Source organism: Andrena cerasifolii, chromosome 14, assembly GCF_050908995.1.
Source record: "Andrena cerasifolii isolate SP2316 chromosome 14, iyAndCera1_principal, whole genome shotgun sequence".
Classification (NCBI taxonomy): Eukaryota; Metazoa; Arthropoda; class Insecta; order Hymenoptera; family Andrenidae; genus Andrena; species Andrena cerasifolii.
In genome coordinates, this window is record NC_135131.1 from 61,287 (window position 1) to 82,740 (window position 21,454).

Genomic DNA, 21,454 nt, shown 5'->3' on the forward strand with positions numbered 1-21,454 from the left:
CGCAAATAATTATTTTAATGCAATTGTTGTTGTTCTCTTATGATGAAAATGGCAGCATTATTAAAGAAATTAATTGTAAAATTACCGCTGCTCCACAACCAATATCAATATGTAATAAAAAATATAAATTACTAAGTGTCGTATTTCATAACGGTCCTCATCCCCAGAACGGTTCATACTGATGCATGATACGTTATGGTAGATCAGCATGGAAATGTATTGGCAATGACAAAATTAATCAAACGAAATGGCCCAAAAACGCCAAAAATGTGTATATTTTTTTTGCAACGGCAAAATTGAAAAGAAATCATACGTTTACACAATTTTATTCAGCTTCGATCCTCTGTTTGCTTCTTGTATCTTTGCTACATATCTGAGAACTCGAATTTAACACAAAATCCACCAATCCACTGAATACGTATTACCACACGTATAATATAATTTACATATTTAATCAGGGTTAAAGGTAGGATTAATTAGAAAATATTTAATAAACTTATTAAAAAAAAAAGAAACATATCTGAGTTTAACGTAAACGAACATGTAAAATTCGCATACGTTAGAAAGCCGTTAAGGTGGAAAACAACAGAACAAAAATTCACAAATTATGAAAAAAGTGATGAAATCCCCCCCCCCCCCCCCCATAAACATGATTCATGTATGAAAGAAGCTAATTCCCTTTAATTCACGAAAAGTTCTCACGCAAAGATTGTGAAATCATCTTTGCTAATTCCAATTGTACCTTTAATTCACGAAAAACATTAAAAACATTCTCAGGCAAAGATTGTGAAATCAACTTTGCTAATTCCAATTGTATTCTCGTTCTCCGTTCGAACACTGATTCCTCTGTCACTTTTTATACTTGACATTCCTTTATTGGCCACAAATCAATTCAGTGCTCAGATTTTCAGCTTCGGTTTTAAGGAATTAGCGGGCGTTGTATAAGAAAAAACTATGAAGTCGACTTAAAACAAAGTGTTTCATATCACTAGTGCAGGTTGGCGAATGTGCTATTAATCTATTACCGACTTTGATTCGTTTAAATTAGTCTCTACCAAGTTTTTATTATTTTCCATCGTAAAACGATTTTCGTACGACATTTTTAACAGAAGATGTCCCTCCTATAAAAGTTTTTGTGTCAACTAAAGGCCTCGCCCGCTAATTCCTTAAAACCGAAGCTGAAAATCTGAGCACTGAATTGATTTGTGGCCAATAAAGGAATGTCAAGTATAAAAAGTGACAGAGGAATCAGTGTTCGAACGGAGAACGAGAATACAATTGGAATTATCAAAGTTGATTTCAAAATCTTTGCGTGAGAATGTTTTTAATGTTTTTCGTGAATTATAGGTACAATTGGAATTAGCAAAGATGATTTCACAATCTTTGCGTGAGAACTTTTCGTGAATTAAAGGGAATTAGCTTCTTTCATACATGAATCATGTTTATGGGGGGGGGGGGTTCAATGTCTTTGTCGTATACAATTTTTCTGTCATCGGCTTTTCTACAGGGTGTCCCACTAAGGAGTGGACAGCGCGATATCTCTTAAAGTATTGTCGATAAAAATTAAAAAAAAATAGGGAATTGCATGGTTCGAGGGGGCCCATTTATTAGCGCGAACGAATTTTGTTTTCGATTATTATTTTAAAAGATACGATGGTCAAGTTCGGTTTTTCAAATGGAACTATTTTTTTTGAAGACCTGAGTTGATAGTGCGTTCCAAGACAAATTCAATAAGCTTTAATGTATACACTTTATTTCCACTGGTTTTTAAGATATTGCGCTTGCAAATTTACTGATTTTCACTGCAAGAAACTCCTCTGGAATGGCAAAAACCGGGGGCGGTCTTACTGACGCCACGGGTGGCACTGCCTGTTGAAATGGATACTTACCTGCCAAAGGTCTACGCCAGAAATGGCAGGCCCAAAGGCTGGACAATTCTTTTCCGTCAGAAATGCTACTTAGGTAGGTACATCTGCGGTATCGAGAAGCACATCGTTACTTTTATTTCGCACTTGCTTCTACGCTCGGATGGCCGGATCTTTTGGGAGGGATGCAAGTTGGATTGGTTCTGATACAATCTGCTCCCTATGGTTGAAATTTAGTCTAGCAACTTTCACTCCTCCTAACCTAACCAATCCAACTTGCATCCCTCCCGAAAGAACCGGCCATCCGAGCGTAGAAGCAAGTGCGAAATAAAAGTAACGATGCGCTTCTCGATACCGCAGATATACCTACCTAAGTAGTATTTCTGACGGAAAAGAATTGTCCAGCCTTTGGGCCTGCCATTTCTGGCGTAGACCTTTGGCAGGTAAGTATCCATTTCAACAGGCAGTGCCACCCGTGGCGTCAGTAAGACCGCCCCCGGTTTTTGCCATTCCAGAGGGGTTTCTTGCAGTGAAAATCAGTAAATTTGCAAGCGCAATATCTTAAAAACCAGTGGAAATAAAGTGTATACATTAAAGCTTATTGAATTTGTCTTGGAACGCACTATCAACTCAGGTCTTCAAAAAAAATAGTTCCATTTGAAAAACCGAACTTGACCATCGTATCTTTTAAAATAATAATCGAAAACAAAATTCGTTCGCGCTAATAAATGGGCCCCCTCGAACCATGCAATTCCCTATTTTTTTTATATTTTTATCGACAATACTTTAAGAGATATCGCGCTGTCCACTTCTTAGTGGGACACCCTATATATACATGATACAATAAGGGGAGATAACTTTCATTTTGTATTAATCCTAACGAATCTAAATATGGAAATACTTGAGGGGGTATCAGACCTGAATATTTTGTACTGTTATAATAGCTTGGGTTCGGGTAGAGAGAGTGCGCAATTAAAGTGTTTGCATTTATCGTGTGGATTCTGGCCCAGTGATCTCTGTGATGTCCCACTATTTTTCGCGCCGTCGTAATTAGAGTCTTCCCCACAAATTACTCCAAATCTTCGCCAAAATCCCTCGAATTCAAATCTTACCCCTTTTTCCCAACCACCGACCATCTTGACGATGTACCATAGCGGTCCCCATCTCAAGATGATCTACTACGAAATCCCCTTCCCTCTACGCCCTACGAGACACGATCTCCTCCCTCGCCTTCAAAGTCTAAACAAGTCCCTCGTCCCAAAAACCCTCTTACATCGAGACTACGTCTCACGACCTCCGTGCGACCCACCGAGTCAAAGCCACTCTTACCTCGTTCCAATCAAAACACGCAAAACACATTTAACTAGTTTGAGTCCCCCTTCTCGAGCGCCCCTCATAAAAACCCCGGAAATAATATTGCGAAGTCCTTTTCGAATGCCCTTTATAAAAACCCCGGAAGTCCTATTGCGACGCATATTTCGTGCATGAGTCACGGTGCATACCGCGTATACCCCTCATACCTAAACACCGTATAAATACAAGGGCCCCGGAGGCCGTAACCCTCTTCTACGGAAATCTCTTCTACGGAAACCTCTTCTACGGAAATCTCTTCCATGGAAACATTCCTAAGAAAGTAACAATTTGCTAAAACGTGCATTAAAATCAGTGCAACCCCGCTCGACGAGAGATTCACCTTCGACAACCACTGTAAGCGACTACAATTACTTATTTTACTATCGCATATCACCACCATTTATATTGTAACCAGCTCTCCCCTTTCATATTTTTCCTTATTGCTTTTCATATTCTTGTCTATTGCTAATACTCGCGTATTTCATGTTCATCTATGTATTACTATTGATTACCATTTATATAAATGTTTTGTGCTAATGCTTAATGTCCCACGCATTATTATAATATTACCACATATGCTTTAAACTGAATAAACGTTCAAATTCTAAATAACGCTTCGAATTATTGTAGTGATCCTTCGGTTACGGAATTACCGAATCATAACAAGCTACTGCAACAGCTGATCTCGGTTCGCGAACTCCGGGATTTCTTACAGTGTTTACAAGGCTTACTTTCGTATAGGCCTTGTACGACCATACCGTTACCTCTATTATAAAGAAATATAACGCGAGGTTTATTATATTAATGCAACGGTAAATCCAATTATCAGGACTTTAAATACCCATGCTTGTGTCTAACGGGTGTCACTCTGGTGCTTGATTACTGCTTTACCTTCCCTGGTTGCTTGTGCCGCGAAGCTGGTTTTCGTGCCTAACTCCCATCGATCCTAGTGCCGCGAAACTGGTTTTCGTGCCTAACTCCCATCGTTCCTAGTGCCGCGAAACTTGTTTTCGTGCCTAACTCCTGCCTCACTTTGTGCCGCGAAACTGGTTTTCGTGCCAAAGTCCTATCCTCCTTAGTGCCGCGAAGCTGGTTTTCGTGCCTAAACTCCCTCATCTAGCCATGTGTCGCGAAACTGGTTTTCGTGCCAAGGCTTCCTCCCGATCTACCCCAACTATGTCATTCCCCTAAAAAGACCTTCACCTGGGACGTGACATCTCTAATGAGTTTTAATAAAAATAAGTCTATTCTTACCATCTTAGCTTCTTTATACAGTTTGGTGTTTTTAATTAATTTAGTGAAATTTGATTTTGGTGAACGATATTTCCCCAGACATGCTCTTAAACATTTCCTTTCGAAATTCCTTAATAACTCCATGGTGCCTGCACTTACGTTAAACCAGATCTGGCAACCATATGACAGAATTGGGCGAATTAACAATTTATAATATAGAATCTTAACCTCTTTATGGAGGTCTTTTGCATAAAATAATTTTTTGTTGGCTTGAAATGCCCTATTTGCCTTTAAAACTTGTAATTCTAAATGTGGTTTGAAATTTAAGTTAAATTTTATGGCAATTCCTAGGTATCTTACTATTTTCTTGTGCGGTATATTATTGTTGCAGTTGGCTACAGTTTTTATTTCAAATTTGTTTGAGTTTCTTCTAACGTCATTGTTTGCGTTTGATAATTTTGAAATATAAGGCCTAAATAGAATTGTTTCGCATTTGTTTTCATTTATTTTCAGTTTCCACGTTTTGAAATAATTTTCTATATTGTTATATAGATTTTGTAACTGTTTTTGAATGATTGAGGGGTTTTTACCGATTATATAGATTATCAAGTCATCGGCGAAAGCTATTGTCGACTTATTTTTGTTGTTATTTAAGTCAAATAGCCTCGTCAGGTCACTCACAAAGATATTAAATAGCACTGGCGAATTCACCGTACCCTGCTGGAGACCATTTTTAATGTTGAAGACCCTTGATGAGGTCATATTGCCTTCTGTTACATGGAACTGCTTATCATGTAGCAGTTGCCAGATCATTTTTATTAAGTGAATTGGGAAATTTTTCTTTAACAGTTTAAAGAAAAGACCTTCTAACCAAACAGTGTCAAAGGCCTTCTCCAAATCTATTAGACACGCTCCCACACATTGCCCTGCGTTTCTATGCCAATATAGATCCGCCGTGAACTTGGACAATGCATGGATCGTTGAGTGACGGTGTTTGAATCCAAATTGGTGCTCTGGAATTATGTTATTTCTATTGCAATGATCATTTATTGATGAATTTATAATTTTTTCAAATACTTTGCTTAAATTTGGAAGCAGACTTATCGGTCTGTAGCTTGCTGGGTCATAACCTTGCTTGTCTTTTTTTTATTGTTATTAATTTTGCTTTTTTCCATTGAATTGGAAAGTAGGTTCTATTCAAACAGTTATTAAACAAGATTGTTATATAGAAAATATACCTGGGGGGGAGTTTCTTCAAACATACATTGGGAATGTCATCAAAACCTGCAGATTTTTTGTTGTTCAAATTTTTGAAAATGCTTGTTAGTTCTGTAAAGTTTGTGAAATAATTTGGTGGTATCAGAGCCTCATCCGGATCGTTTGCGGTGTTATTTGTGGAAAAAATGCATACTGTTTTATTGTTTTTTATATCATTATCTATTTCTGACTTTAATTGTTTTACTTCTTGTTCAATAATGTTATTCAATTGCTTTTTACCCAATGATTCATTTTGGGTGTGTACTGATTGAAAGTGGGCCCCTAACAGGTTAAGTTTATTGTTTGGGTTTTCTACCATAAATTTATTATCATTGTCTATATTTAATAAATTGTAATCAATGCCAGCTTAGTTCAGGAGCGGGATTGCATTTCTGGGAACCTTTAGTATATCAATAATATCATGTTTTTTTGTCGGAATAAGCTATTGATTTTGGGAAATAGATTTTTGATATTTTTTATAGAAATGTTGATTATTTGTTGTTTCCATTGTTTACTTACTGATTCAGTGAAGGCTAATTTTATTTCATATCTTAGTTGTTTGAGTATTTCTTTTAGTGTTTTTATTAGCTTTGGCAATTGTACAACATTGATTGTTTGTTTTGTGTAATTGTTTAATAATGAAATTGTTTTGCTTTTTTGCATTCTAAGTTTTTTGATTTTGCTGTTGATAAACTTGTCAGTGAAATGAATGTTATTGTTCGTTGTTGGGACTGAGTGATCTAATGCTTTAATGATGTTCGTGTTTAACTCGTTGATGTGAGTGTCTATTTCACAGTTGGCAAGGTTTTTGTCATTTGTGATTTGTAAATCTGTTTCCGTTGCTAGATAAACTGCGAATTTTCCCAATCAGCCTTATCAAAATTCCTTTTTGCTTTGTCTTCAGGTCTCTCAAAATGGAGAAGGGGGAATCTATCAATAGTGATGTGCATTTGAAGTGCTTTATGATCACTGTCATAGTTAACACACCGTATTTTGTCATCCCACAAGTCTTGGAAGTCTATTCTGCTATCCGACAGACATAGATCTATATAAGCACCACTTTTTGGGTATGAGGGAGAAGCTGTGCCTCTTAATGTAACTTTAAATATTAGTTGGTTACTTTGATACCAGTTATATAGTGACGACCCCCTGCCATTGTTCACGGCGTTACCCCATGAATCGTTTTTGGCATTTAGATACCCAGCAAGGAGGTAAAAATTCTCCGCGCTATTCAATTTAAGTTTTTCAAAAAGGTTCCCTAAATCCTGTACAAATTCTTTCTTACAATTGCAGGGAGCATGAGCTGCAATGAAATAAAAGCTATTATTACCATGCATGGATGTTTCTATTACTGTATATTCAAAAACTGTATTTGGTTTTGAGACTATGTTGTACATTTTTCTAAATTTTATATCCTTTCTAATAAGAACCGCTGTTCCTCCTCCTTGTTTTGAGTGGGTCCTGTCCGTTCTTATTATATTGTGGTTTTTAAAACCAATTCTGTGTAATTCATTGGTTTTTGTTTCACATAGAAGAACTATGTCTGGGGAATATTTGTCCAGGAAATCAGCTAAAGATGCCCTTCTCTCATTTGTTATTATTGAATTTACATTAATCGAAAAAAAATTTAAATTCTGAATTGTAAGTTTGCTTGCGCGTAAACTAGTGAAGATTATGTTGGAGATCAATGTCTAGAAATTCCATAATTGAGTTTATTTTTTTTTTTGAATTTGCTTGCACTTGGACCACAATTCTATTAAGTTTTTCATCTATAGTACTTATTATTGTATTTTTTATGTCTGACAGTATTTGTTGATGATCTAATGGTTGATCATTTGTTACTATTGGAGGTCTGAGATTGTGAAGGGTGTGGTTTTCATATACTGATGCAATTTTTGGGACTCTGGATTCCTTTACCACTGCGCTAAAGGATCTATTTGGAATTATAGTATTATTTACATGCTTGATGTTCTTCAGTTTCTGAACCTTACTTTTTTCTCTTTTTTCAATGATTTTTTGTTTCACTTCCAACAATTTTGGGCATCCCCTGTAAGACGCCGGATGCCCATATTTTCTACAATTTACACAGTATGGTTCAGCTGCTGATTCAAATATACCCCTTTCATTCAGGGGACTTAATGTACATTCGCCATGGTTGTGCTTAAGATCACACTTTACGCATCTATAATGAAGATTACAATTTGCCGCTGTGTGTCCTATGCGTTGACACCTTCTGCATTGAGTTTGCTCTTGTTTAATAATTTTTTCCCATCTGATGATGGAGAAAAGGACTGTTCTTATTTGTTTAATATTTTCTAAGTTACTACTCGGGTCTATTTTAACTATGAAGATAGGAAGTGATCTATTATTGTTTATAGAATTTCTAGTTTCGAATTTTTTTACGCTTAAAATTTTTACATTTTCTATGTTTTTGTTTTGGAGATCATTGAGCACTTCATGCTCTTCAAAGTCCCCATCTAAGTCTTTGATTAGCCAGTTAATGGGTTTTTCACTCTTAGGTGTGAACGTTAGAGCTGTACGAGTACTTGAATATTCGGGTAGCTTGAAATCCGAACCAATCCGGGACTCGGTTTCCAAGCCGAGCCGGGTACCCGAAAGAACCGAGCGGCTCGGATAGAACCAAGTACTTGAATTTTTTTCAAGCGGCCCGAAAGAAACCGGGCGGATTGGAAAGAAACGAACGGTCCGAATGAAGGTCGAGCGGACCGTTCGTTTCTTTCCAAGCCACCCAGTTTCTTAGGGCCCGCCCGCTTACTTTCCAAGTCGCCCGGTTTCTGTCGGGCCGCTTGGAAAAATTCAATCCGCTCGGTTCCATCCAATCCGCCCGGTTTCTTTCGGGCCGCTTGAAAAAAATTCAAGTACTTGGTTCTATCCGAGCCGCTCGGTTCTTTCGGGTACCCGGCTCGGCTCGGTTTTTCAAGCCGAGCCAGGCTCGGCTTGCTTTTTCCGGGTACTTGATCAGCTCTAGTGAACGTAAAGAATTCAATGTTATTAGTCTTTAAAATGAAACATATTTTTTTGAAATTTTCTGTTGAGCTTACATGCAGAAGATGGCTTTCAGCATTAATTTTTTTATATGAAACTTATTATCTATACCTGATTTTTTTACTATTTCAATAATGTTCTTTGGTGTGCTGTTTCTGATGTTGATGGGTGGGGGCTCGGTTTCCTTGTTGTTGATATCATCTAAGATCCTAGGTCTCCTCCCAACTGCTTCTTCTCTATCGGTTGAGTATTCCATGTTTTGTATCAGCGAGGCTGTATTTCCTTACCTTTTCACATCATGGGAGGGAAGGACATCCATGTTCTGTCTTTTTTTTCCGCTTTGTGGTAACTTCCCTACCGGGGCTGATCGTTCTTCGGATGTTGATAGACGAGGAGTTGCTGTGTCTTCGTTATCGAAGGCTGCAAATCTATTTTTTGTTTCTATTTCGGTTACTAATGTGCTGGAATTTTCTTTATTTTTGGATCTTCTCTCTACTTCCAGCTCATTTGATAACCTCAGAATGGTATTATTTAAATTTTCAATTTCTTTTTCAAATCCTTCTATTAGCTCCTGGACGGAATTTTTGTTTGAGGATTTTTCCATGACGTAGTCTACTTCAGTGTAAGATATATCTTTTGAAGAACAGACTTTGGGCCTATTTTCTGTTTGCATATTACTGCTGCGTTTCTGTCTTTTTTCTATTTTGGATAGATTTGGGGCTATTATTTTTTTGTCCATCTTTGGTTTTGATAACTGTCTTAATACTTTTGAAAATTTAATTTCATTTATATCTCCTTCCTTGTTACTCTTAAAGAGTTTCTTTAATTCATTTAATTCTGTTGCTACCAGCTTGAAAGGTGGTGCACCGTTTTCCGCAGTCTTGTCGATCTCCACAGTATTTTCCATTTGTGATTTTTATGTTCTATGTATTGTATTTTGGGGCCTTAGCCCGTATGGAGCTTTGCCCTATGAATTTTAAAACTGATGGAATTTTTATTTTCGGATCAATTTTTAAGGCACAGGTATTGAGATTTGCATCACCACGTGTTAACTTCACATAAGTTATGCTGATCTTTAACTGGCTATGTATTTTTACACTTATGTGGTACTTTTTGATATTGATGGTGACCATTTACATTTTTGTGATGTCCTATAACTTACTTGAGTGGTTTATTTTGTTTATCTTTAATTTTTGCGTGTAGCTGCGGTTTGAGGTTATGTCAGCTGACTGTACAGCGCGACGAGCACCGCGCTACTGATACTCTACCGCTGCGCCACCGACGCCGTTGAAAAATACGGTACAGTATTGTCTCGTTAGCGACTCGATTTTGTGTACACGATACCGACTCTTCACTATCCCCACCACTTTTGTCTCACTCTTGCCCGGCGAAAGCTAGAGCGAGATGGAACGAGAGCGAGCGAGAGGCACTGAAAGCGAGCGAGGACGGTACGAGCGCGACGACGCGTTGATGTTTTATCTCGCTCCGTCTTTCGGACGCTGACACTTTGTCCTTTGCGTGCGCGGCGAGCGTGCGCGATGGTCGCAAGCGCTTACCGTGGGCACGAAAACCGCTTCGCAAAATTTTGACGCAGGCCCGTCACGAATCTTTTTTGCGCCCTAGGCGAACTTGTCAAATTGCGCCCTTTATTATAATACATTTATTTGAGATTATTGATGACCTTACTCTGAATTTTTATTCGTAGTTTAAAACAGTTGCAGTGCAATTTGTAATATTTTATTTTAAAGTATATTTTCAACAATACCAGCAATGAAAATACCATTGTGCACCTCTTGTCGACTTTCCGCCCTAGGCAGTGGCCTAATTTTGCTTATAGGGACAAGCTAAGCTTACAGGCAGAGATCATTATGTACATAGCCAAAGAAAGTACATATATAACGCGTCTTAGACTAAATAAATCATTTATACTTTTGAAAAATGAAATTCTAATATTTTCTATTTTATGTACATATTTGTAACAACTCTGCCAAATTTCCTAAATGAAAAGAAGGCCAATTTCGACGTCCTTCGTACAATTATGTATGTGCTCCTACTGCGCATGAGTTGTTGCTTGGTTGCTGATATATACAATTGTACGAAGGTCGTCGAGATTGGCTTTCCTTTCATTTAGGAAATTTGGCATAGTTGTTACAAATATGTACATAAAATAGAAAATATTAGAATTTCATTTTTCAAAAGTATAAATGATTTATTTAGTCTAAGACGCGTTATATATGTACTTTCTTTGGCTATGTACATAATGATCTCTGCCTGTAAGCTTAGCTTGTCCCTATAAGCAAAATTAGGCCACTGCCTAGGGCGGAAAGTCGACAAGAGGTGCACAATGGTATTTTCATTGCTGGTATTGTTGAAAATATACTTTAAAATAAAATATTACAAATTGCACTGCAACTGTTTTAAACTACGAATAAAAATTCAGAGTAAGGTCATCAATAATCTCAAATAAATGTATTATAATAAAGGGCGCAATTGGCAAGTTCGCCTAGGGCGCAAAAAAGATTCGTGACGGGCCTGCGTCAAAATTTTGCGAAGCGGTTTTCGTGCCCACGGTAAGCGCTTGCGACCATCGCGCACGCTCGCCGCGCACGCAGTGTTCCATCTCGCTCCCCCCTACGGCCAGAAAGAAGCGAGAAACGAACACTCGGAATTAGGGTTCTGTTCACGATACCGACTCAACGCCGGTCCCGACCAGCGAGTCGCTAACGAGACAATACTGTAGATACTTTATGTTGATGTAAATTATTTGATGCATATATATATTCTCGAGTGGGCATGTTGTTCGTGCTTAAGACAGCGCTGTTCGGCCAGCTACCGAACTACGAGAGAGGCATCCTACCACCCATCGAGTTGCCTTTCTGGACAGGACAAGCAAGCGTGTCTAGGCCTGGGCGGGTGCATCGAGAGAAAAATGAGACCAAAGAGATACAAGTGCAAGAATTTTTATAAGACTGATTTCAAAGTATTATTTCATTGTAAACTTCATATCTAAATATATTACCGAATATTAATCCAGAACAAACACAGACTATTTTATTGCAACAGGCTATGGGCCCAGGTGTGCTTTTATTTGTCGGATGTTCTGGATTAAGAAAGGGCAAACAGTAGTCACGTGTAGAAAGGGCAAATAGTATTCACGTGTAGAAAGACGCATAAATTGCGTAGTACGTAGGAAATATATGTAATTAACGAAAAAAAAACTTAGCCTAAGGAACTTGGAAGTTCGAGGCTCGAACCTACGTTTAAAAAGTATGCAGCGGTATAGCAGCTCGACACTTTTTTGTTTTTTTTTTATTTTTATATAGAGTTTTATTCAGGTACAAGTATTATACATATCACAGTGTACATTAAGTGAATAATCTACAAACTATCGTTTACAACTCGATTGCCTGATCGCATAAGCAACGCTCACAACCTTTAACAATAACAGGTTTTATTATGTTACATGTATAAATTTTTTCTTTTTCTCTGTCCTTCCCCTGAGTGAGATGGGCGACATCTTCGTTACTATAACTTTCGGAAAAATATAAATAAAGCGGTGCCGCTCTATAAAAAACCGAACCTTATTTTGTACCTCATGTATATGGGCTATTTGCTTAAAATTAAGAGAAACATTCATACATCATACCAACACACACACATTCATCCGATATACTATTAATTTTTTTTCGATCTACCTATGTACATATTTACAATAAACTATGTATTTTCTACAGCGATAGATATGTTTCCTTATATTCGCGCTATTTCTTTTTATTTTTATGAGTTAGTATCCTCACGCCACCAATATTTATTGGGATTTAGGAAATATTTGTTTAATTTATCCACTTTCGGTAACTCCATGATATACGCCTTATCCCATTCCGTATCTAAACAGTTAATGTTTGGTTCGTACATGATTCTTTTGTCAGTAGATTTTCTCTTGAGATGATAAATTGTAGGAATGTTGTTTTGATCTGTTATTCTACCCGTTTTATCCAGGAATGGGAAGGCTTCAGGAGGGATATTATTTGTTAACAAAGCGTTCTTATAGTATTCGTCATTAGGATATATCGCGCTTCTAATGAGTCCGTTATTTTGGATCTTAGGTATATTCGCGAAATAATCCCTAGTTAATTTAATAATATGGCTGTCAATCCTCGGGATTCCTGCTGTATCATATAAATTTTTGCAGTTCTCGAACCATTTGTAGTTTGATCTTTCACTTTTATATATTTTTGTGCATGCCCTTAGGCATTTTCTCTCAAATTTTCTATATTTTTCCATCATATGTGGACTCACATTGTACCACACCGGGCAACCGTATGTGAGGATTGGGCGCACCAGGAGCATATAACATAAAATCTTTATTCTGTGTTTCAGATAATCTGAATAAAAGATTCTGGAGTGAGATCGGAAGGCCTTCCTGGCCTTTTCTAACTGGATGTCTAAGTGCTTGTTCAGCAACATGCGCTCATCTAAATTAACACCTAGATACCTGACTATCCTTAGGTGAGGGATTTCGGTTTCATTAGCTCGGATTTTGAACGTTTTATATGTTTTTTGAAAAGTTTTACACTTATTGACTATTTTGTCTCTGAATAAAATTGTTTCGCATTTATTTGGATTTATTTTAAGTTTCCATGTCGTATAATAATCACTTATTTTGTCATATATGTTTTGCATTTTTTGTTGTAGTTTTTTACATTTTTGCCTCTACAATAAACAATCAGATCGTCCGCAAAAAATAGTGTATACATATCACTCGCGCTCGCCAGACCGAAAAGGCTTGGTATCTCTGCATTGTAAAAATTAAATAGAGTTGGTGCGGTTACAGTCCCTTGTTGCATCCCGTCTGCCAATTCAAAAATGCGATCGGTTTTGGGGTTATTACCCGCTATATAGAATTTTTTGCCCCTTAACATATTTGCTATTATTTTTACAAGGTGCTGAGGGCATCCTTTCTTATTTAGTTTATATATTAATCCTTTAATCCAGACTGTGTCAAATGCCTTCTACAGATCTATGAGGCACGCTGCCACGCTTTCCTTTCTGGCCAGCGCAAAGTGTATGTCAGATGATAGTTTGTTCAGTGCGTGTACTGTACTTAGCCTATATCTGAACCCAAATTGATTGTCAGGTATTATCTCTTTTTCACTGAAAAATATTTCTAATGCTCTTTTTAATATAATTTCGAATACCTTTGAAATATTTGGAAGAAGACTAATAGGTCTATAACTGGTTATCTCAGAGGGGTTCTTCCCCTTTTTTCTTATTGGAACGACTTTTGCCGTTTTCCACTCCACTGGAAAGTAGCAATTGTTGAGGCAGTTGTTAAATAATATATTATAGTCGTATATAATTCTAAAGGGAAGGTGTTTTAAAACTATATTCGGGATTCCATCTATACCCGATGACTTTTTATTATTAATTGATCTGAAAAGTTTTAGCGTCTCCAAGGGGGTACAGAAATATTCTGTATCCGTGTCCCATTGTGGGTCACTGGCTACATTCATGTCTGAAAATTGAGTCAGAGAGGCATTTGTGTGCGTACTAGAGTCCAGATCCCTAACAACGTCCTCATATTGTCTTTCTATTATTTCTGTTAACCTTTGTTTTCCTAGATTTTTATTTTGTGTGTAGACTGCTTCAAAATTGGCCCCTATTGCATTTTGTTTATCTTTTTCAATAGCTAGAATGAAGTTTCCGTCTTTATTTCTTTGTAACTGTCTTGTGTCTATATTTGCATTGTTCAATAGGTTTGTATGATTGTTTTGTATTATTAGGTTTGGTATCGTGATTTTTTCTTTAGGTCTAAAAATTGAATTTATTTTCGGAAACATCTCCGCCGAGTTTATGGGAATTTTCTTAATTTTTTTTCCCAGTATCTATTAACAGATTTTTGGAATTCCTTTTTTATCTCTTTCTTACATTTCTTTATGCAATATTTAGTCCTATTGATGATAAACGAAGCCAGCGTAGTCGGATGTCTGTATTCGTTGTTTAAAATGGTAATCAGTCTACTTTTTGTCATGAGAAGGTCTTTGATTTTTGCGTTAACGTATACGTCTGTAGAGTTTACACTCTTAAATCTGGGCACTGTTATAAGAATTGCGTCTTTAACACATTTGTTTATATTGTCGAGATATTTATCAATCTCCGCATTACTCAAATTTCTATTGTGAGGAATGTTAATAATGTCATTTTCGGTTACTACTTTTTGGAAGTCCTCCCAATTAGTTTTGTTGTAATTAAGCGTGAACTGAGGTGTTTCTAACACTATTTGGTCACTTCTGTTAGGAAGTGAGCAGCTCGACACTCTACCGCTATGCCACCGTCGCCGTTGAAAAATACGGTAGATACTTTTACAATGTAAGGCGCACAACAGTTTCAAATGATTCGGTTTTTTCAGTTTCTTTAATTCCTATGATGTTTTGCTGTACGTATAAACATTGAAGATCGCATAAAACACTTATTTCATGAAGTAATTCGACGTATAAGTTACTCTGACACGGAAAAAACGACGAAAAAATCGGTTTTTAATTTTTTTACCTGCGGCGTACCAAATTGAAAAATCTGAAAAAATTCAGGACAATAGTAACAATGATACGTACTTACAGTAAAAATATAATTATAGTGCCAAGACTGCTTCGATACACAATCGGAATTTTTTGGCGTTTTTTATTTTTCACAGCTTGGTTTTTCAATTTAAAAATCTGAAACAATTCTCTAATATGTGCCCCGATAACAGAAATGCCTCTGATTTTGTTAAAAAATTTTCATCCCCTAGTATAGGAGAAATTCGGCAAAAACCTGATTTCCTATTTTTGCCCTTTACTACCCTCCGGGTGGAGATACGAAGTTGAAAATTGCCACAAATGTTACTTTTTTAATAAGCTTTCGAATGATTCATCGTGAGTCGAATTCGGTTCAAAGGCACATTTGACCATCTTAACCGGCTATACCCTTTAGTAATAGAAGAATCATATTTTTTTCAACAACTACATGAAAGGTGTGTTTTTGAAAGCCTGCTGAGCAATTCGCAAACAAATATGCATGTTCGATTGCTTTTTTATTCTGTCGAAATTAATAAATACGGGTGCTGTGACAGTTGTAATATCAAGATAAAACACACATGATCGATGACGATTAGTCGAACAATTGCTTCTTCATACCATAGGGTAACGCCATATTCATTCAGCTCGCAAACTCCAATTTCCTTGGGAGCAAAGTAAAAAATGCGAATACGCATGCGCGTAAAGTCTTTTTCCCTTGGGAGAAAAGTAGAAAACGCGAATACATCTGAAATTAGTCATTTTGCTCCCGCTCATCAAGCGTAAAAAACACCCATTTTCATGCAATTGTAGAAAAAAATATATTATCAATACATAAATATTTCTATACTATGATTCTTCTATTACTACATTTATAAGATATGAATTTCTCATACAGAAATTGAAGAAGTTTAAAATTATTGCTAATTAAAACAACAAATAGAAACAGTCATCAAATCCAAAAGTGAAATCATTTATTCATTAAATACATTCCAGTAAAGTACATTATAAAAATAAAAGATTTTTTGGTTTATTCATTGTTCCAAATTTTAATCAAGACGCAAACTTTACTCATTCCAAATCAGTGCATAATCGACTTCATAAAGAATCAAGTAACCATAAAATCATAGTAAATATTATTTGAATCTAAAACGGTTTCGGAACTTCAAAACACATTAAGAAAAACGACGAAGTCATACACATTACGTTCTGTGGCATATAGCTATGTCAGTATATCAAGAAAGTGACAAGATGGTACAAACCGCTCGAATCATTTCCATAGGCAGGTACATACGTGGCAGTAGGGAAGGTAAGAAAGTGGTGGAAGTTGTCGAATATTACAACCGCAGTAGCGACTGGTACCAGTTTAGTCTGGTGTTGATCGTAGTACCGTGAACACCGATTCTCCTGGTTTCGTGCGTGCTTTGAACATAAAACAATACGTGGCAGATACTCCGTACCATTGGTGCAAAATTCGTCCAGCAGGATAAGGACAACAATCTTCCGAAGGTAAACTGCTCGAATGAATCAAGTAACGTTAATAAACACTTAGCCAGAAATCAGAAACACGGATTTATTTTAGTATTGTGCCATAATGTCAAATACAGATAAGAAATAAGTAATTAAAGTCGATAATGTGCATGGCTATCCACTTATAGATGAATTTGATGTATTTAATGTTCAAATGAACTCAAATACACCATGGAATAGAGATTTCTTACATCATAATTTAGGCTGTTGAAAAGCAGTATAATGCGATCTACAGGAATGAATGTAACGCTCTGTAATTCTTTATCGCTTGAATAATTTGAAAGTTTCAATTTACAATACGTTAGCGTAACACAGATGTGTATAGAAAGTATTATTAAATTAACAATACTGCTGCCGCGCTTAATGAAATATTTAATTATAGTTGCCATTTATCATTCTAAATTGTTTGAGAGTGTGCTTTTCAAATGCTAGAAGCAACGTATTCTTTGAGTCAACAAGTTTATTCAATAGAAATTCTAACTGTTTATTAATAATTTCTATACCTATTTTAAGGTGTTTATATTCTATTTAATAGTATATTATTTGATTTTCTTCTTGCATAATTAATATATTTTAAATGGAGCATGAATTGAGAAATGCCAACCAGCTACAGAGTTTTATTCGTGTAACGATGTAAGAATTAGAAACGGAATTTATAGGATTCTATAAAATAAAGTTACGATAACGATTGGTGTAATTTCGATGAACAATTTTAAATAGAAATTTTGATATTTGGGAGAGTTGAACATTACAGCATTGTATGTGATAACTGGTTTTGACAAAAAACATCCGACTGAAGTTTTCCTTTAAAACGAATCGTCAAATAAAATTGTTTAAAAACAAGCCAATTTTTGGCAAGTTTCAACTTTGTACCTCAACTTGGAGGTAGTGAATGGCAAAAATTGAAAATCTCGTTTTGGCTGAATTTCTCCTACACTAGTGCATGAATTTAAAAAAAAAATCAGTGCCATTTCTGCTACCGATGCAGATATTAAGGAATTGTTTCGGATTTTTTAATTGAAAATCGAAGTTGTGAAAAATAAAAAAACGCAAAGAAATACTGAAATATGCCAGCTGTGTATTGAAGCAGTTGCAGAACTATAATTATACTTTTATGTGAGTACATATCATTGTTACTATTGCTCTGATTTTTTCAGATTTTCCGATTTGGTGCCCCGTAGTTAACAAAATGAATAACCGAGTTTTCCGTCGTTTTTTACGTGTCGGAGTAACTGATACATCGAACTTTCGTACATGCTTTATGAAATAAGTGTTTTATGCGATCTTTAATGTCTTTACATACAACAAAGCAGCATAGGAATTAAAAGAAGCTAAGTAAACCCAATTAATTGAAAATATACCGTGTCATTACATTCTAAAATGTCTACCATATTTCCAACAGCGTCGATGGAGCAGTGGTCAAAAGTTTCGAACTTTTGAACCGCTGCGAACTTTTTGAACGTTCGAACGTTTTGAACCTCGAACTTCCAAATCCAACTTAGGGTCATATTTTTACATTAATTATATAATATTTTTCGATTCTCAACTATATAACAATTATCAATACTTATTTACAAATGTTTTAAGAATATTTTATAAATATTTTAATCTGAAAAATAAGTAAGAGATTCAAAAACTTCTTATATTATAATAACACAAGTCGTTTTTTTTTAAATTGAAGCATTATGGGAAAAGAAAATATCATTCTTCATTTTTCCGGCATTTATACATATGATATCGCTACGTTTTCAATTATATTTTGTCGCCTGTGTTGTAGTTGAAATTAATAAATTCGTTACACATATGTATAAAAAGTGATAGTTAATTTTAAGTATTCCAATCCTTGGATTATGATCAGAGAAAATTAGCACTGCCTCATAGAAATAAGTATGTTTAATTACTAATATAAAACTGACCAATCTGTAACGAAAAAGAAGAGTTGTTAAACTTGCCATTTTATCTATTCCTATTAAAGAATGAAATGGGAAAGTTGCAAATTGCTGGTTAACAATTTTGTAATGTCAAACGGTCATGGTAATTATCGAAATTCACGTTTATACTGACATTGAATAGCGAGTGTGTCGTGTTACGTACAATCAGAATCAGTACAACAATTCTGTCAAGTATGAGAATAGACAGTATATCAGTTTGAACTTTAGATGAGACAGGTGTGCCGGAGTGGTAGATCCCTGCATGATGGCGCATTGAAAAGACAGTTTCATTTAAAACAGACTTGGGAATTAAGTGAACTTTTCGGCCGAGTTTCAGAAGCAACGCCCTCTTTCTCTCGCCGCGCGTCTTGGCCCCCGCGGCGGTCAAGCTGCTTGGAACGCCTCAGATCTGTACCAAATGAACCGCGCGCGGCGCATTGGAGCGACACCCGTATCAATAGGTTTCCACATCACCCATGGGGTACTATTATCGATGCGTTTTTCTTGTCAATGGTACCCCCTCCCCCCCCCCCCCATAAACATGACTCATGTATGAAAGAAGCTAATTCCCTTTAATTCACGAAAAAAGTTCTCACGCAAAGATTGTGAAATCATCTTTGCTAATTCCAATTGTACCTTTAATTCACGAAAAACATTAAAAATTCTCGTTCTCCGTTCGAACACTGATTCCTCTGTCACTTTTTATACTTGACATTCCTTTATTGGCCACAAATCAATTCAGTGCTCAGATTTTCAGCTTCGGTTTTAAGGAATTAGCGGGTGAGGCCTGTAGTTGACACAAAAACTTTTATAGGAGGGACATCTTCTGTTAAAAATGTCGTATGAAAATCGTTTTACGATGGAAAATAATAAAAACTTGGTAGAGACTAATTTAAACGAATCAAAGTCGGTAATAGATTAATAGCATATTCGCCAACCTGCACTAGTGATATGAAACACTTTGTTTTAAGTCGACTTCATAGTTTTTTCTTATACAACGCCCGCTAATTCCTTAAAACCGAAGCTGAAAATCTGAGCACTGAATTGATTTGTGGCCAATAAAGGAATGTCAAGTATAAAAAGTGACAGAGGAATCAGTGTTCGAACGGAGAACGAGAATACAATTGGAATTAGCAAAGTTGATTTCACAATCTTTGCCTGAGAATGTTTTTAATGTTTTTCGTGAATTAAAGGTACAATTGGAATTAGCAAAAATGATTTCACAATCTTTGCGTGAGAACTTTTCGTGAATTAAATGGAATTAGCTTCTTTCATACATGAATCATGTTTATGGGGGGGGGGGGGGATTTCATCATTTTTTCATAATTTGTGAATTTTTGTTCTGTTGTTTTCCACCTTAACGGCTTTCTAACGTATGCGAATTTTACATGTTCGTTTACGTTAAACTCAGATATGTTTCTTTTTTTTTTAATAAGTTTATTAAATATTTTCTAATTAATCCTACCTTTAACCCTGATTAAATATGTAAATTATATTATACGTGTGGTAATACGTATTCAGTGGATTGGTGGATTTTGTGTTAAATTCGAGTTCTCAGATATGTAGCAAAGATACAAGAAGCAAACAGAGGATCGAAGCTGAATAAAATTGTGTAAACGTATGATTTCTTTTCAATTTTGCCGTTGCAAAAAAAATATACACATTTTTGGCGTTTTTGGGCCATTTCGTTTGATTAATTTTGTCATTGCCAATACGTTTCCATGCTGATCTACCATCACGTATCATGCATCAGTATGAACCGTTCTGGGGATGAGGACCGTTATGAAATACGGCACTTAGTAATTTATATTTTTTATTACATATTGATATTGGTTGTGGAGCAGCGGTAATTTTACAATTAATTTCTTTAATAATGCTGCCATTTTCATCATAAGAGAACAACAACAATTGCATTATAATAATTATTTGCGGAGTAGTAATTTCAATTTTAGTAAATATTTGCTCAGAGCATTGTTTGCACAGTTTTTGCGAACTCGATTTCCAACCAATCGGTAAAGCAATATTAACATAATCTTGTAAGGGTGTACTTCTCTTTGACTTTAAACACAATTCTTTTACTGCCAAGGGGAGAATATAATGGCTGGTAGTGGTTGTTTCTTTATGAGAACATTTTCTACAGTGTACAGACGTTGTCATTTCAAATTGAACTATTTTTTGGAGCCCTTTTAAATTATTGCATAATGCTAAAAAAAATTCATATGCGTCTTGTTGAATCTTTTGCAAAAATTTGCTTCCTATGAATCTCCCGCCGCTATCGCGCGAGATCTTCTTTACCATCGTGGAATTTCAAAAATGTTAACAACTAGCAGGTTATGGTTGAATGACAGCCAAGTGACATTTATAAATTATGCTTTCGAGGCGACACCTACTGGCGTCAAGTGGAGAAGGAAAACGTGACGTCATACCTCGTAATCCTAAAAGTATCATTTTTATAACTATTAATTCAGAATAAATCTTATATCTTTTAGACAAATAGCTCGATACATTAAGTAAAACGACATATGGGTTCGAAAAAAAAAGATTCGCTTAATCATGTAAAAACACCGGCGGTATGTCATAAAATAAAATAATAAGGCTAAAATAGCTCCGACGACCTGTCAATTTCGCTATCTTTCGTGTATAGAGACATGGTCGCTCAGTGTGCCTTTGGGTAGAGGGGAAGGGGGAATTAGCTTCCAGACGCGACCGCGTCTGTTGATTCGCTGTA

General features: G+C 36.0%; 1 protein-coding gene and 1 long non-coding RNA gene across 2 annotated transcripts in view; one reads left to right on the forward strand and one right to left on the reverse strand.

Annotated features, from left to right (window-relative positions):
- Positions 1–641: 641 nt before the first annotated feature.
- LOC143376246 (uncharacterized) lies at positions 642–19,669 on the reverse strand. The gene is made up of 3 exons (XR_013087058.1): positions 19,548–19,669; positions 743–952; positions 642–678 (listed from the first exon to the last, which is right to left on the reverse strand). It is a non-coding gene; the product is annotated as an uncharacterized LOC143376246 (long non-coding RNA).
- LOC143376215 (glucose dehydrogenase [FAD, quinone]) overlaps positions 16,468–21,454 on the forward strand; it is a 349,600-nt gene continuing 344,613 nt past the window's right edge. Inside the window, exon 1 of the mRNA XM_076826304.1 lies at positions 16,468–16,774. The gene's annotated coding sequence lies outside the window, so the exon portion shown is untranslated. The remainder of the gene's footprint in view (positions 16,775–21,454) is intronic.